We start from the raw sequence: 15177 nt of genomic DNA, 5'->3' as shown, positions 1-15177 counted from the left end.
ATAGGCGAACTTGTTGGTCTATTTCAACATTGAAAAAAACAGGGGGAGAAGTGTAGTTATAAACTCTGTATTGTATACTAGTATAAACAGATTTTATGGCTATACCATCACGGGTTGGGGTTTTTTCGTCTTGAAACGAATTTTATATAAAATTTTATATTGCAATTAGTTTCCGGCATACTTCGTAATTCACCCGAATCATTTCATATACCCTCGGCATAATCCCGAATGTTTTCAAATTCTTTTCAAATCACTGGCATGATTTTGCAAGTAAGGTTTTGATTGGTCGAATGAAAGGTCAACTGGACATGAGCTCCAACGGGATGCTGTTAGATCCACATGTAATAGTGGAGCTAATTTTAATTAGATTGACCAATTACGTAGTCCCAAAGAAAAGAAAATTATCACTTGGGTATCGTGAGTGGTCGTTTTTGTTCGAACGTACCCTACCAATAGGCCTAATAATATGCTCTCTTTTTTCGGATTTTTTAAAAGAGAAAAATACTGTAACTCCATTTCGTTCTACTAATGCAAATTAAAATATATTTAGTTAAAGGAGACCGGACATGTAGTGTGTAATGGATTAAGTTAGAGTCAAAGACCGCATTACTCTAACGCCCGGCTCGCTGCGAGGCACCGGTCAGCTGCGCGTCTTAGGTTTGGGGTAAAAACAGAAGTGGGCGGGATTATGCATAGATCTGAACGAAAGCGAGGCAATACGTCATCGGTGAGAGTTACCAAGCAATACCGGTACACATGTTGATTCTTTGGTTGTGCCTTTCAGTCGTCTTTTCTTTTTCTGTCTCCAGGTTTATCGGAAATTTAATTTACAAGATAATTAGTGTTATTATATACTTTCGATGTAATTATATGATGGTTAACTGCGCAGTGTTTAACTGCAACAGTAACAGCAATGCATCCCAAGAAACGGCCAACATCATGGTTTCGATTTCCAAAAAAACGAGTTGTTTTAAAACATGGACGCATTATTGTCGTCGAACGGGCTTTGCACCAACTAAATACAGCAGGTTATGGTACATTTACAATGTGAAAATTAAAACAAGTATGTACTTAAGATATACATTAAATAAAGGTATTGCAATTTGTTCACATACGAATATTTAAACTTCACATTTATTTACCTATAATTACCAAATTAATTTTCACCGACAGCCCATAATGACTCCATACTAACGTCTCTTGATCTAGTTGGTTTGTTAATCGCATAACAAAACACCTTCAAAACGTGAATTATTACGTTAGTTAACAATGTTTATCGTCAGTTCAGTATATTGTCATTAAAATTAAAATGCTAACACTTTGGCAAGAACAACATATGTACTCTGGCCAGAAGGAATGATGGTTAAATAATTTTAAAGCTAATGTCGATTATTAAAGCATAATAAAATTGTACTTTTCAATGCTTTCTGTATGTCATATTAAAAATACTTTACACCAAATAATTATTTTAATACCTACCCTGGGTTTCTGCCAGAGGGTGCGGAGGGTAAACTTATATGTATATACTAAAAAAATTCAGAAATTAATGTATATATATATATATATATATATATATATATATATATATATATATAATGTTATATAATGTTTTATTTTTTCGATAGATTATAGTAACATAATTGCTGTTTAAAATTTATAAAAGTGCATGAAATAAAATGTTCAATAAAAAAACATTTCAAACCTATAACCACGCAATATACTCCTTTGAATATATTTAGTTTTTACAGGCCCGTAGGAACGACTGGGTGGGGGGGAGGGGGGCACTGACGGACTGGGTATAAACTCTATATCAGATTTTGGTTACAATGGCAAAAATTTATGTGATAAAGAAAAGCTCACAAGTGCCCCATCCCCCCCCCCCCCCCCCCCCCCCCCCCAGTTCCTACGGGCCTGTTTTATTACGTACCGTCAAATTATTTTCTGGCAGAAAACCTGGTACCTTTGGCAGAGGTCGAAACAAATGGTCATCTAATTTTCGACTGTTACCATAAAATAATATAATTAATCACTTTTGGCATCTAGCAATTTAAAGCAAAATTAACAATAGTTACCATATGGAATAAGCATCATATATTATTTTGTTTTACCTGTAATATATTTTACCTGTAATATATTTTCATCAGGACTTCTTTCTTCCTTCATGAATGATTAAAGAAAATAACACTGGATATATTGTAATTATTTTTATTTTATTCCAATATATAACAAATGTGTTTTATGTCAGTATGTGGAGCAAACTACCTGAAACAGTTGGTTTAAAATCATGATTACAAAATCCTAAAGATAAAAGGAACTGGTTCCTAACTTCACCCTCTACATATTATCTACATTTGTATAGGCCTGTAGGAACGATATTTGAAGTGTGTGTGTGGGGGGGGGGGGGGAGATACAGTCTCTAGTGAGGGATACAAACTAGATTGTTTTATCTTTATATCTTTATTTATGCAAAGTAGTGAAAATTTAAAACATACATTTTCATCCTAGAGTGTGTGATGGAGAACAAACCCCTAGGCCCGCCCCTCCCCAGTTCCTACGGGCCTGTTGTATTTTATATTAATAAATGCAAAGACTACATAATAATATTGTCGATAAGACATATTAGTTGTAAAGTGATTGTTAGTATGTGGCAACAGTATATATTTTCCAACATTCCTGTATTTCTGTACCCGGCTGTGGACAGTTTCGGCAGACTGGTAACACATTTTCTTAATAATTAAAAATACACGGTTTAACCAAACACATTAAAACTTGGAGGGTAACTAGTTAAGAGAAAGTTTTTTGTTAAATTATTATATCTTCCTTTGGTGAGGAGGGAACGCTTTTTGCAAATTTGCGAAATCGGCCTCTGGAATATCCACTGACGTGTCATATTTACATCTATGCTAAACAAGATTTATGATGAAATGTTATTACATTTTGTGTGGTTTTCTTCTAATTAGGTCCATTTGCTTCGGTTTACATTAAAAATGTCATAAAAAAATGTTTTAAAAAATGCTTGTATGCTAGTCTATGACCGTGTGGCTTCCTCGTCTTCGTCGGCAGTTGATTCATACGAATTTTCGTCTAAGACAACATTTCCAGGATTAGGAGCAAAGTCTCTGATAAGTGGTTCAAAATGATACGTTTGGATGCCATTAGCCCAAGCTGGACACAATTTTTCGTCACTCGAATCGCTAAGTTCGACCATGCTGCTTGGTAGTTTCTTCAGTTTTCCTCTCATCGATGACGTCACGGGTCTAGCTCATCAATTGTCGACAGTTTCCGGCAAACATCGGAGATCGGCCCAAAAAAAACACCCAACCAAGACTGGCACGCTTAACTTAAGCTAGGATTCCATAGTCACGATCGCGGCGAGCTTACGCGTCAAGCTTACACGACAAGCTTACACGTATGCGTCTTGTAAGATTCCATACATACAAAAATATATACGTTTTTTTAGTTATTTCGCGCCATTTGTTGTGGTAAGCGCACGATTTGTGAGCTTATCCGACTGGAATCGCTACAAGGTGCGATCGGACTTGTCGGATAAGCTAACACATAAGAAAACGCGTAAGTCACCGGACCTATGGAATCATACATATCTATTTCAACGGTTTCGATTTTTTTACGCATAACGCGTAAGTCTGACGGATAAGTTTGTCGTGTCTATGGAATCCTAGCTTTAGTCAATAAGGGGAGCGCGGTTGTTGCGTGTTGTGGTTTATGACGGCAAACAATTCATTACGCCGTATATATGTTTTGGTGTCCGGTCTCCTTTAAATAGTCTATTATACTATCAAGTCAATTATGTTGTTTTACAAGTCAGGTTGATGAAAACGAAGCGCCATGTCGTAAATTAGAGCATTTGTTTACACTGTGCATAGAGGAGTTGGACGGAGCCGACGTCACTTCGCCCCAAGCTATACCACCGGGCGTCACAAAAACGAAACAAAATGGCTGTCCCCAGTTAGCAGGAATAATCATGGGTTTTTTATTAACTTTAAAATTACGCGGGTTTGTTCATTTGTTAAAGTGTCAGTATGTGTTGGTGGTTCGGGTGGGTATGCATCTTTCCAACACATAAATAAGGCTCTTGTTAGAGTTGACCCTCCCTTTAAAGGGACAATCAAGTCAAATATAAGCCTTAATTTATATTCTCTAAAAATGCATACCCGGACCACCAAGACATACTGCCAGTTTAACCAATAAAAAACCGCATAATTTTAGAATGAATAATAAGAAGAAGAACATTAAAATGAAAAAAAAAATCCATTAGTATTCCTGCTAACTGGTGGCCGCTAGGCCTATATTGTAACAAAAGTGGAGCGCGATCAATTTGGGTAATTAGCAAATAAGCTGATTTTGTGAAAATTTGAATAGCTAAACCTTTATTCAAATGAGTGTTTTGTAAGATTTGATGAGCAAAGTTTCCATAAATATGTCTGACGTCCACAAACTCCCGCTTGGGTGTGGTTTGTATGGGTGTCACGGGGATCCTATAATACCCGTAACTGAATGAAACACACGATTATCCAAATATCTCTCCTAACTGTATATCTATTAGATCTCTCTGTAACGGGCAGTTATACCCGCGTGGCTCGTCTCTAGGTGTGAACAGAGATAAGATCTTATATAAAGTATATATAATATAGCACGTTTAGTTCACTAGAAAACACAACAAAAACACAATACACTTTGGAATCTGTATTAATCTACGCTGACAAATGTACTGCCGCAGTAGTTAATTAACAACAACAAATAGTAACAACCCAGAACTGATCACTTAATTAGTTAATCACTAGGTGTCTAGTTTATACAATATTCTAATCACTTCACCGTGACACAACACCCATACGTGTGATAATTGAGAAACGCTTCCAGGGGAACTTAATTAATAAAGGAATTACAACTCTATTCCTAACTGGTTAATTTTTAATTAACCCTTAACTACTCATACAGTAACCTTGTAATACAGAATTAATACTGGTACCTATCACAATAAAGACAGGATGACTGGTTAAGCTTTATATAAATTAGAACAGTGAGCCTACAGTTTACTGCGTCAGATTACCGGCAGCACCGTCTAAATAATATTGGTATAATACAGTATTAAAATATTTAAAGTCACATCAATCACATCAAGGTTATACAACAGAGCAGAAATAATATTATTTACCAGTCCGGACAGACAACGTTCCCCCTGGAAGCCTTCCTATGTTTCTCCTCGTAATCTCTAAAACCCTAGCTATTTATTATAAAACCCCAGTATCGCCTGGGGGTACATCACGGCACCGAATACCTACATGTGATATTTCCACAGCGATCAAGACGACAATTTTCCTTAGATGGCCAGACTTGCTGACGCCTAGTCGCCAAAATCACGGTTGTAAAAACCGCACTCGCGGAGGTATTACGTAACTACTCGCCACATGGCCTCCGGACCTGGGCTGGGTGTGTATTAGGCACAGCTCGACCACGGTCGCACGGAGGTATTACGTAACAAAGTGCCCACCTGGGCTTAAGTGCATATTGGAACTGCACACGGCCCTCTAAAACAATTAATATCGCCACAGGCGAAAACAAAATTAAGAGCATGTTCCGTCACAATGGGTGTGAGGTCTCACTACACAGATCACTTCCGGGTGAGAGTTCATTGATGACGGTCCACTATAGTTCCTAATTGTGAAACAACTTATGGTTCACTTCTAGGAAATGGTGAAGAATTGAAATAATATGTATGTTTAATGGTAAGCCTTATGGCTGTATTTTGGCCCATGCTATTTTGTAATATTGTGCATTGATCTTTTGGGACATGGGTGTATAACGTAAGAGACAGCCGGAGTGAATCGGTTAATGAACCGCCTGTTCGGACAGGTATTACAGTAAGAAGCGGTTATATAGCAAAAAAACTAAGACTGAAATGTTCTCAATTTTGGAGTGAAACTAAATACCTATATAATGTATGTTCGCAATGGTGTATGTTGTTAGTGCCAACATAAACCCGTTCTATGGGCAATCTTCATTTGGAGTTGGGCAATTTAACATGGGTTTCAATGGTAGATGACATCTGTGTAGTGAGATCTGGATAGTGTCAAAAATGCACCCCAAATCATGCAGTTTGGGCACATTATGATGAAAATAACACAAACATTTAACTACAAATATTTAAAATGAGTCATCTCTGTAATTATGACCCTGTTTGAAATTTACTTGAGACTAAAAATACATGTATCTTTCATACGTTTGTTGAATCGTTGTTTATTTTGTGGAAACTAAATTTAGCAATATTGAGCTTAGAGGGTATAGCGCTTTCCTGAGGTGCGATGTCTTGTATAATATGAACTAGAGGGGTTTTGTTTTCCCGTCCCAATTAGTCTACCACAATTCTAAAATATTGCTTATGCTATGGAAGCCAAACTTCGCTTCCAAGCATCTAACAATTGCTTGGCGTCATTTGTAATTGTAACATAATGGCAATATTCAGCGTATAGTATTTCGAGGACTCGCTTGAGGCTCAATGTCGTGCAGGATATAAAGTCGATGGGTTTCTTCTTGACTCAATCGGTGCCCAACGATTGTTAGATCATTGCATGTTTATACTGTCTGGGCCAAACAATTGCATGACGTCATTTGTCATTGTGGCATAATCTCAGTATTGAGCTTAGTGAGTAGAGCGCAACGTCGATGTTTGTTTTTTTCCGACTTAACCAGTGGCCAACGATTGTTAAATCGTCGTTTATCTTGTGGGGACCAAATTTCGCTTCCAAGCATGAAACAATTGAGTGACGTCATTTCTCATTGTAACATAGATGCAATATTGAGCTTATTGTGTCGAGCGCGATGTTGTGTAGAATGTGAAGTGGTTGCACGTGTTTTAGGGTGTGTTTTGTTGTTGTTGTTGTTTGTTTTTTGTTTTTTTCCTAGTACCATCCAGTGCCCAATGATTATTGGACCGTTGTTTATGGTGTGGTGAATCAATGTTTAACGACAACCCAGCACGAAAAATACATCGGCTATTGGATGTCAAACTACAATAAACTCTCTATATGTCAAACTCCGTTTTCTCAAACGTCACGCTATCTCAAAACAAGAAGTGGGTCCGAACCGTTTCTCTATATAAACATGTAAGAGTTTGTATGTTTATCTCAAACTTTGACATAAATATACACACGTTATGTCAAATGACTTATATGGTCTCATATGTCATATTCACTATATATTTTGTATATTTTTGTCGAAGTTGAAAACGTATTTTCCATAAATTAAAATAATAATTATTTAATAAAATTATTTCGATAAATGCAGTAAACCAAGCCAAGGGCTGCCTTTTAATTTATTATGTTTGTGTTCGATCATTAGAGGCAATGCTCGAAACCTTCGTGGTATATGAGCATGTAAAAATCTTCAAGTCAAGTCATTAGAGGCCAGTGGATTAACTTGTTATTGCCAAGTATGCCTAATTAGTATTTATTTAATCCGGTCGCTTGAAAGTGATGACCTATGAAACCGCGGCCGTTATCAAAAGCGGGTAACAATAAAAGTGGGATTGGGTATATAAACGGTATTGGATTAAGTGTTCTTACTATGAGTGGTTTTAACTTGTTATTTTAAGTCCAAATTTTAAAATAAAAATATAAGAGTGTACACTTGTTATGCATTCATCTTGCAATATGTCGGAAAACGAAGGCTGCGAGCAATCCAGTGAAGGACCCAGTCTGAGCACTGGGAAGTTAGCTGGATCCAGTGCTTTAACTCTGACACGCAAGAGAAAGTTAACAGTACATTCTTTTGAGAAGAAACATGAAGCAATCAAGGCAGTTGAACGTGGGACAAAACCTAAGATCCAAAGTGCATAGATGTTTAGTTATTTCAAATGTAACGATATCTCAAACTAACCGGCTGGCACCAGCAACTTTGACATATAGAGAGTTTACTGTATGTTAATTTATGGTGTGGTAGCCAAACTTCGCTTCCAGGCGTCAAACAATGTCTTTTGTCATTGTAACATATTCTCAATATTGACCTTAGTCGGTAGAGCGCAATGTTGTGTAGCATATGAAGTCGAGGGATGTTTTTCTCTCGTTCAAACCAGTACCACACGATTATTAAATGATTGTTGATTCTGTGGGAGACAAACTTCACCTCATTTTATCAAACAACTGCGTCTCTCTCTCTCTCTCTCTCTCTCTCTCTCTCTCTCTCTCTCTCTCTCTCTCTCTCTCTCTCTCTCTCTTCTCCCAACCAGTTCCCCACCAGTCATAGAACGTTTTTTTAGAAGCGTGAAACAATTGTGTGACGTCATTTTGAAATAATGGCAATATTCAACTTACTGGGTAGATCGCTCGTCTGAGGCACAATATCTTACAGGATTTGAACTGAGTTGTGTGTGTGTGGGGGGGGGGGGGGGTCTTTTTCGACCCAACCAGTGCACCACGACTTTTAGATGTTGTTTATGCTGCGGAAGCCGAACTTCGCTTCTAATCATCTAACAAGTGCGTGACATCATTTGTCTTTGTAACATAACAGCAATATTCAGCTTAGTTGGTACCGTACAGCGCGATCTCTTGTATAATATGAAGTCGATGGGTCTTTTTTTCGTTCCAACCCGTTCCCCGCGATTCTTAGATCGTTGTTTATGCTGTGGAAGCCAAACTTCGCTCCCAAGTGTCAAAGAATTGCGTGACGTCATGTGTCATTGTAACAGAATTGCAATATTGAGCTTAGAGGGGTACAGCGCTTGCCAGAGGCGCGATATCTTGTATAATATGCTTTTTATTCTTCCGTCTCAGTGTACCACGATTCTTAAATATTTTTTATACTATGGAAGCCAAACTTCCAATTGCTTGACGTCATTTATCATTGTCACATAACTGCAATATTAAGCTTATAGTGGTTAGAGAATTCACTTGAGTCGCGATATCGTGTAGAATATGGAGTCAATGGGTTTTTCTCTCGTCCCAATCGGTGCCAAACGATTATAAATAAGATCGTTGGTTGTGCTGTCTGGGACAAACAATTGCATGACGTCATTTGTCATAGCGATAATCTCAATATTGACTGTTGAGCTTATTGGATAGAGCGCAATGTCGTGTAGGATATGAAGTCGATGGGGTTGATTTTTCTTTATGTTGTGGGGGCCAAATTTTACTTACAAGCATTAAATAATTGAGTGACGTCGTTTCTTATTGTAACATAATGACAATAATGAGCTCAGTGTGTAGAGCTGGATGTCGTGTAGAATGTGAAGTGAGTGCACATGGGGCTTTTTTTGGTTCTTTCTTTCTTTTTTTTCTTTCTTTTTTTTGTTATGGTGTGTGTGTGTGTGTGTGTGTGTGTGTGTGTGTGTGTCTTTCTAGTCCCATCCAGTGCCTAACGTTTGTTAGATCGTTGTTTATGGTGTGGTAGCTACACTTCGCTTCCAAGCGTCGTACATTTGTTATTGTGACATATTCTCAATATTGAGCTTAATGGGTATAGGATATGCGATCGAGGGATGCTTTTTTTCTCGTTCTAACCAGTGCCACACGATTATTAGATCGTTGTTTATTCTGTGGGAGACAAACTTCACTTCTTTGTATCAAACAATTGCGTGACGTCATAAATTTTGTTATTGCAACATAATGGCAATATTGAGCTTATTGGATAGAGCGCGATGTAATGTAGGATATTAAGTCGATGTGGTGTTTTTTCTCGTCCCAACCAGTGCCCAAAGATAGGGCCTACTTACTTCGTTGTTTATGCTGCGATAGCCAAACTTCGTTTCCAAGCGTCAAACAATTACGTGGCGTCATTTGTTTTTATGGCGTGACGGGGCGTAGCCCAGTGGTTAAGCGCTCCCCTGATGCGCGGACGGTTTGGGATAGATCCCCGTCGGTGGGCTCATTGGGCTATTTCTTGTTCCAAACAGTGCACTACGACTGGTATATCAAAGGCCGTGGTATGTGCTACCTCGTCTGTAGGATGGTGTATATAAAAAATCCCTTACTATTAATGGAATAAATGTAGTTTGTTTCCACTCTAAGACTATATGTCAAAATTGCCAAACGTTTGACACCCAATTATCTACGATTAATAATCAATGTCCTCTAGTGGTGTCGTTAAACAAAACAAAATTGTTGTTATTGTGGCATACATAGAGGATAATAAACGAGTTACCAGTTATCAAATTAATGTCCCGAGTGAAATAATTTCCACTTGTTACGAGAGTTTGTTATTCTATTTATTATCCCAGCTATTTTGTTTTCTCTAAAATCCAATATTTTCAATACACATACACGCATATATATTTATAGAAACAATAAAAAAAACACTTTACATTTAATTCGAGCAAAAGTCAGCCTGCACCCAGAAAAAAAAAAAAAAAAAAAAAAGCCCGTACGCCTATGATGACATAATCTCAATATTGGGCTTAGTGGATAGAATTTTCGCCTGAGGCGCGATATCTTGTATAACATGAACTAGAGGGCAGTGGTGTAGCGTGGGTTACCAGCGCCCGGGACAAGGCATGTATTGCGCCCCCTAATCAGTGGACCGTTAGCACTCCCCGAGTCCCTTCCATTAGTCCAGAATTTTGCACCCAGGGCAACCGCCCCGGTGGCCCCGACCACGCTACGCCACTGCAGTAGAGGCGTTCTCTTTTTCCGTCCCAACCAATGCATCACGATTCTTAGATATTGTTTATGTTGTGGAAACCTAATTTCGGTTTCAAGTAGGATATGAAGTCGAGTGGTGATTTGTTTTCTCGTTACAACCAGTCATATACGATTACTAGATCGTTATTTATGCTGTGGGAGACAAACACCACTTCCAAGCGTCAAACAACAGCATGACGTCAGTTGTGAATGTAACATGATTAGAGCTCGCCTGAGGAGTGATATCTTATACAATATGAACTAGAGTGGGTTTTTTTGTTCCGTCCCAACCATTATTAGATATTGTTTATATTGTGAAAACCTAACTTCGGTTCCAAGAGTCTAACAATTACGTGACGTCATGGAGGCTAATATTTATAATACGTGTAAATTAGAAATACGTGTACATTTTATTTTAACTTTGTCGTCATGCTTACATCCAATTAACATTCAAGCACGCTGCCATGGGTATACACTTGGGTATACACTTCAGCTATTTAGGCTGTTTGTCAGGCCCGTAGCCAGGATTTTGAGGGTGTGTCGTGTAGGCTTATGGTGAAGTGCCCCAATTACCTTGGGGAGGGGGGGGGGGCAATGACCAATGCTGTTCAGCACTTCGAGAATGAACTTGATGTCACCACACCTCTGCCAGTGACACTGTGGCATAGTGCAAATCTCATCTGGAACTTCTTTGTGTGGCGCAGAGGCGGTTCCAGGGGGGACCAGGGGATGCGCCCCCACCCCCAATTTTTTTAAGTGCTCTCAAAATGTTCAATGCCCTCTTTGTTTGTATAAAAATTGTTTTGCACGTAAGCATTTTTAGCTGTATGAAGTTGTGCCTGTATGCGCAAGCTTGCAGATGTGTGTCTATGTTACTGATTCTCAATGGAGTTCAGTGTTCACCACATTGTTTAACGCGAGTAATGAGCGCCTTAATTTTGCGAGATCAAAGTTGCAGAATGATAGCCTAATAGTTTTTGCTTTGAAATTGTATAGATCTTCAAAATTACTTCTGAACAATAGGCTCTGTAATTTTTATGTATATCTGTCCTACCTAGACCGAGCCGTCCATATAATAGTGCCCTTTAAAGCTATTATTTACAAGTGTCCCTTTGTATCGGTTTTATTTTTAATATATAACTGCCCTACCTAAACCGAGCCGTCCCTAGAATAGTGCCCTTTAAAGCTATAATTTACAAGTGCCCTTTGTATCGTTTTATGTATAACTGCCCTACCTAGACCGAGCCGTCCCTAGAATAGTACCCTTTAAAGTTTTATTTTACAAGTTCTTACAAGTGCCCTTTTGTATCGTTTTCATGTATGTCTGCCCTACCTAGACAGAGCCGTCCCTAGAATAGTGCCCTTTAAAAACAAAAATCAAAGTCAAATGACAATGAAATATATGATAGTCATGTATGTATATACACATATATACGAACAAAAGTTGATTCTATGGCTTTTTCTCGGGTCTCCCTCACCCGTCAATCTAATTAAAATTAGCTCCATTATTACATGTGGATCTAACAGCAGCCAGTTGGAGCTCATATCCACCAATCAAAACTTTACTTGCAGAATCATGCCAGTGATTTGAAAATAATTTGAAAATATTCCGAATTATCCTGAGGGTAGGAGAGGGGAGGGTTAGTTGAGCCACTGGGTTAGTTGAGCCACCCCTTCCCATTTCTCTATAAAGAGTACTTTCAGACAGGTGGTGACACCTATTGACAGCTGGTGACCCACTTTGTCCTTGACCTAAGAAATAAACATGTCTGCCATTTGTATAAAATTTGAGAAAGAAAAGAGTGTTTTTCACATGGAAAAGTTGATTTCAACAAACAAGGTCAGTTGTTTACTATTTAAATAACTGTAAAGATTGTTAAAGTTATATTAGTGGTAATCAATAGTATAATAACTTATGTCTTTTCAAAACAAGTTTGAATCAAATGCAAGACATAACTTTTCCTTGATTAAGCAAAATGTCAAAATGGTGGGAATGGGGTAATTTGTGCCACCTTGAGTTGGGCAAGTTGTGCCAGTTAGGGCAAGTTGAGCCATGGCTCATTTTACCCCCATTGTATTTTTCAGGATGTTTTGTGGAAGACCTAAACATGTAGATATATTAACACATAATATGCATCAGTATGCCACGTCTCTATAAACGAAAAACCAGAAGGGGAAATACACCCATAGATATCTTAGAGAGAGCTGCTGCGGATGTTAGAGGTGGTAAAGGTATACGCTCTGCTGCTAAGGATTTTGGAGTGGACAGAATGACATTAAAGCGTTTTATCTCAAAACGTGATGTTGACCCTGAAGCTATAACTGGATATTCTGCCGTCTCTAGATCACATGCAGTGTTCACACCCAAAATGGAAGAGGATCTTGCAAATCATGTGAAACAGCTTTGTGATCAATTCCATGGTTTATCTCTACAAAAAATTTCTTAAACTTGCATATGAATTTGCATCATGTAACAATCTGCTTATGCCAGACAATTGGCAAAGAGATGGTAAAGCAGGAAAGGACTGGTGGTTTGGTTTCAAACAAAGACATCAAGATGGTTTTGTTTGACATTTTGTTAATGATGTGTTTTTCCAATTAATAGTAACCATGTTTGTGCATTCTGAAAACAAAAAATATTTACTGACATTAAGATTGTTATGTTTGACATTTTATGATTAATTGCCTTTTGTTTTTTGGTTACTGTAGAGTTTTGAAGAACACTTTTTGTTATATTTGTGTTCACATTTCTAGTAACCATGTTTGCGTTACTAAAGTGTATTCAGAGAGCCTTATTGATGTTAAGACCGCTATTTTTGACCTGTCATGGTTAACATGGGTTTTTTTCTTTTGGCTGTATAGTAACCATGTTAGGATTACTAAAGTGCTTATAAAAATGTACTAACGTGAAGACAGTTATATTTGATATTTCATAGTTCATGTTTTGTTTTCCTTGGCTCCAGTAATCATGCTTGCATTACTAAAGTGCTCATAGAATGCTTTACTGATATTAAGATATTTATATTTCACATGTCATAGTGAATGATGTGGTATTGCTTGGCCAACAGTTTTGAAAAACACTTTTTAAAGTTTCATTACGTTCAAATTTATTTGTTTTTACATTGTTTGTGTTATTAAAGTACATCCAGTTAAAGTTTAACTGATAATAAACATTTTTCATTATGTTTGATTGTGTTTACATTTCAATAAAAACAATTTAACACCACTGGATCAACTTACTCTTTGAAGTGGCACACTTTACCCCAACAGTGGGGAAAGTTAAGCCATTTAAAAAAAAAAAAAATTGATGGCCCATCAGACCGCATGTATTTGATCTATCATGCTAGCATCACTGGTAAGTATGAATGACATGATGATGTATGCATTACAATATTGATCATCCTCTAATATCTCATATCTTACACACAGGACACAACTTTGTAAAAAGTGGCTCAACTAACCCGCCCCTCCCCTATACGATATGTTTCATGTGAATTACGAATGCCTTATTTAGTCCAGTAGAACTAATTTTAATCAGATTGCTAACAATACTGCGTAGTTTCCAATGTCCAGGTAACATTTCGTCTGTAAATAATAATTTAAATATTGACCAATCACACTTCGCCTTTTATAACGTTAACGTTATTTGGGAGCATACAACTTCTAAAAATATCGGGCGAGTCTATTTTAGTGGCCGCAGTACAGCGAACCATACCAATACGTACGGGATGGGTTATCAGTCTTCAATTTTACATTAAAAATTATTTATTTATTTATTAAAAAAAACATGTTTTAAGGCATTCGTAATTCACACAAAACATGTCGTATACCCTCAGGATGTTTTCAAATTATTTTTAAATCACTGGCATGATTCTGCAAGTAAGGTTTTGATTGGTGGACATGAGCTCCAACTGGCTGTGTTAGATCCACATGTAATAGTGGAGCTAATTTTAATTAGATTGCCTCACCCGTTCTCCCGCCCCTGGTAATTTCCAAGGCGGTCAGTGCTAAAATTCACGATTTAATGATAGAGAGCTAAGAGTAACGGGTTTGAACTCTTCTAAATAATATTTTTTGGGTTATAAAACTCCAAAAGAGGAACTGATCACTGTCTAAAAATGGATAATTTTGCTATCAATCTAATTAAATTAGCTCCACTATTACATGTGGATCTAACACCAGCCACTTGGATCTCATGTCCACCAATCAAAACCTTACTTGCAGAATCCTGCCAGTGATTTAAAACTAACAGCACTGCGTAGTCCCCAATGTCCAGGTAACATTTCGTTTGTAAATAATAATTTAAATATTGACCAATCACACTTCGCCTTTTATAACGTTATTTGGGAGCATACAAATTCTAAAAATATCGGGCGAGTCTATTTTAGTGGCCGCAGTACAGCGAACCATACCAATAGATACGGGGTGGGTTATCAGTCTTCAATTTTACATTAAAAATTATTTATTTATTTATAAAAACTAAAAATAAATAAATCAGTCTTCAGTTTTACATTACAAATTATTTATTTTATAAAATAAAACATGT

At 37.4% G+C, this 15177-nt stretch overlaps 1 long non-coding RNA gene across 1 annotated transcript; it reads left to right on the top strand.

Annotated features, from left to right (window-relative positions):
• The first annotated feature begins 8973 nt into the window (after positions 1–8973).
• On the top strand, positions 8974–13816 carry LOC121372290. Its single transcript, XR_005957913.1, has 2 exons — positions 8974–9246; positions 12717–13816. It is a non-coding gene; the product is annotated as an uncharacterized LOC121372290 (long non-coding RNA).
• The last annotated feature ends 1361 nt before the right edge of the window (positions 13817–15177 follow it).

Source organism: Gigantopelta aegis, chromosome 4 (genome assembly GCF_016097555.1).
Source record: "Gigantopelta aegis isolate Gae_Host chromosome 4, Gae_host_genome, whole genome shotgun sequence".
NCBI classification, from domain to species: Eukaryota; Metazoa; Mollusca; class Gastropoda; order Neomphalida; family Peltospiridae; genus Gigantopelta; species Gigantopelta aegis.
The sequence above is the reverse complement of the archived record's forward strand: the minus strand, read 5'-3'. Positions and strand labels throughout refer to the sequence as shown.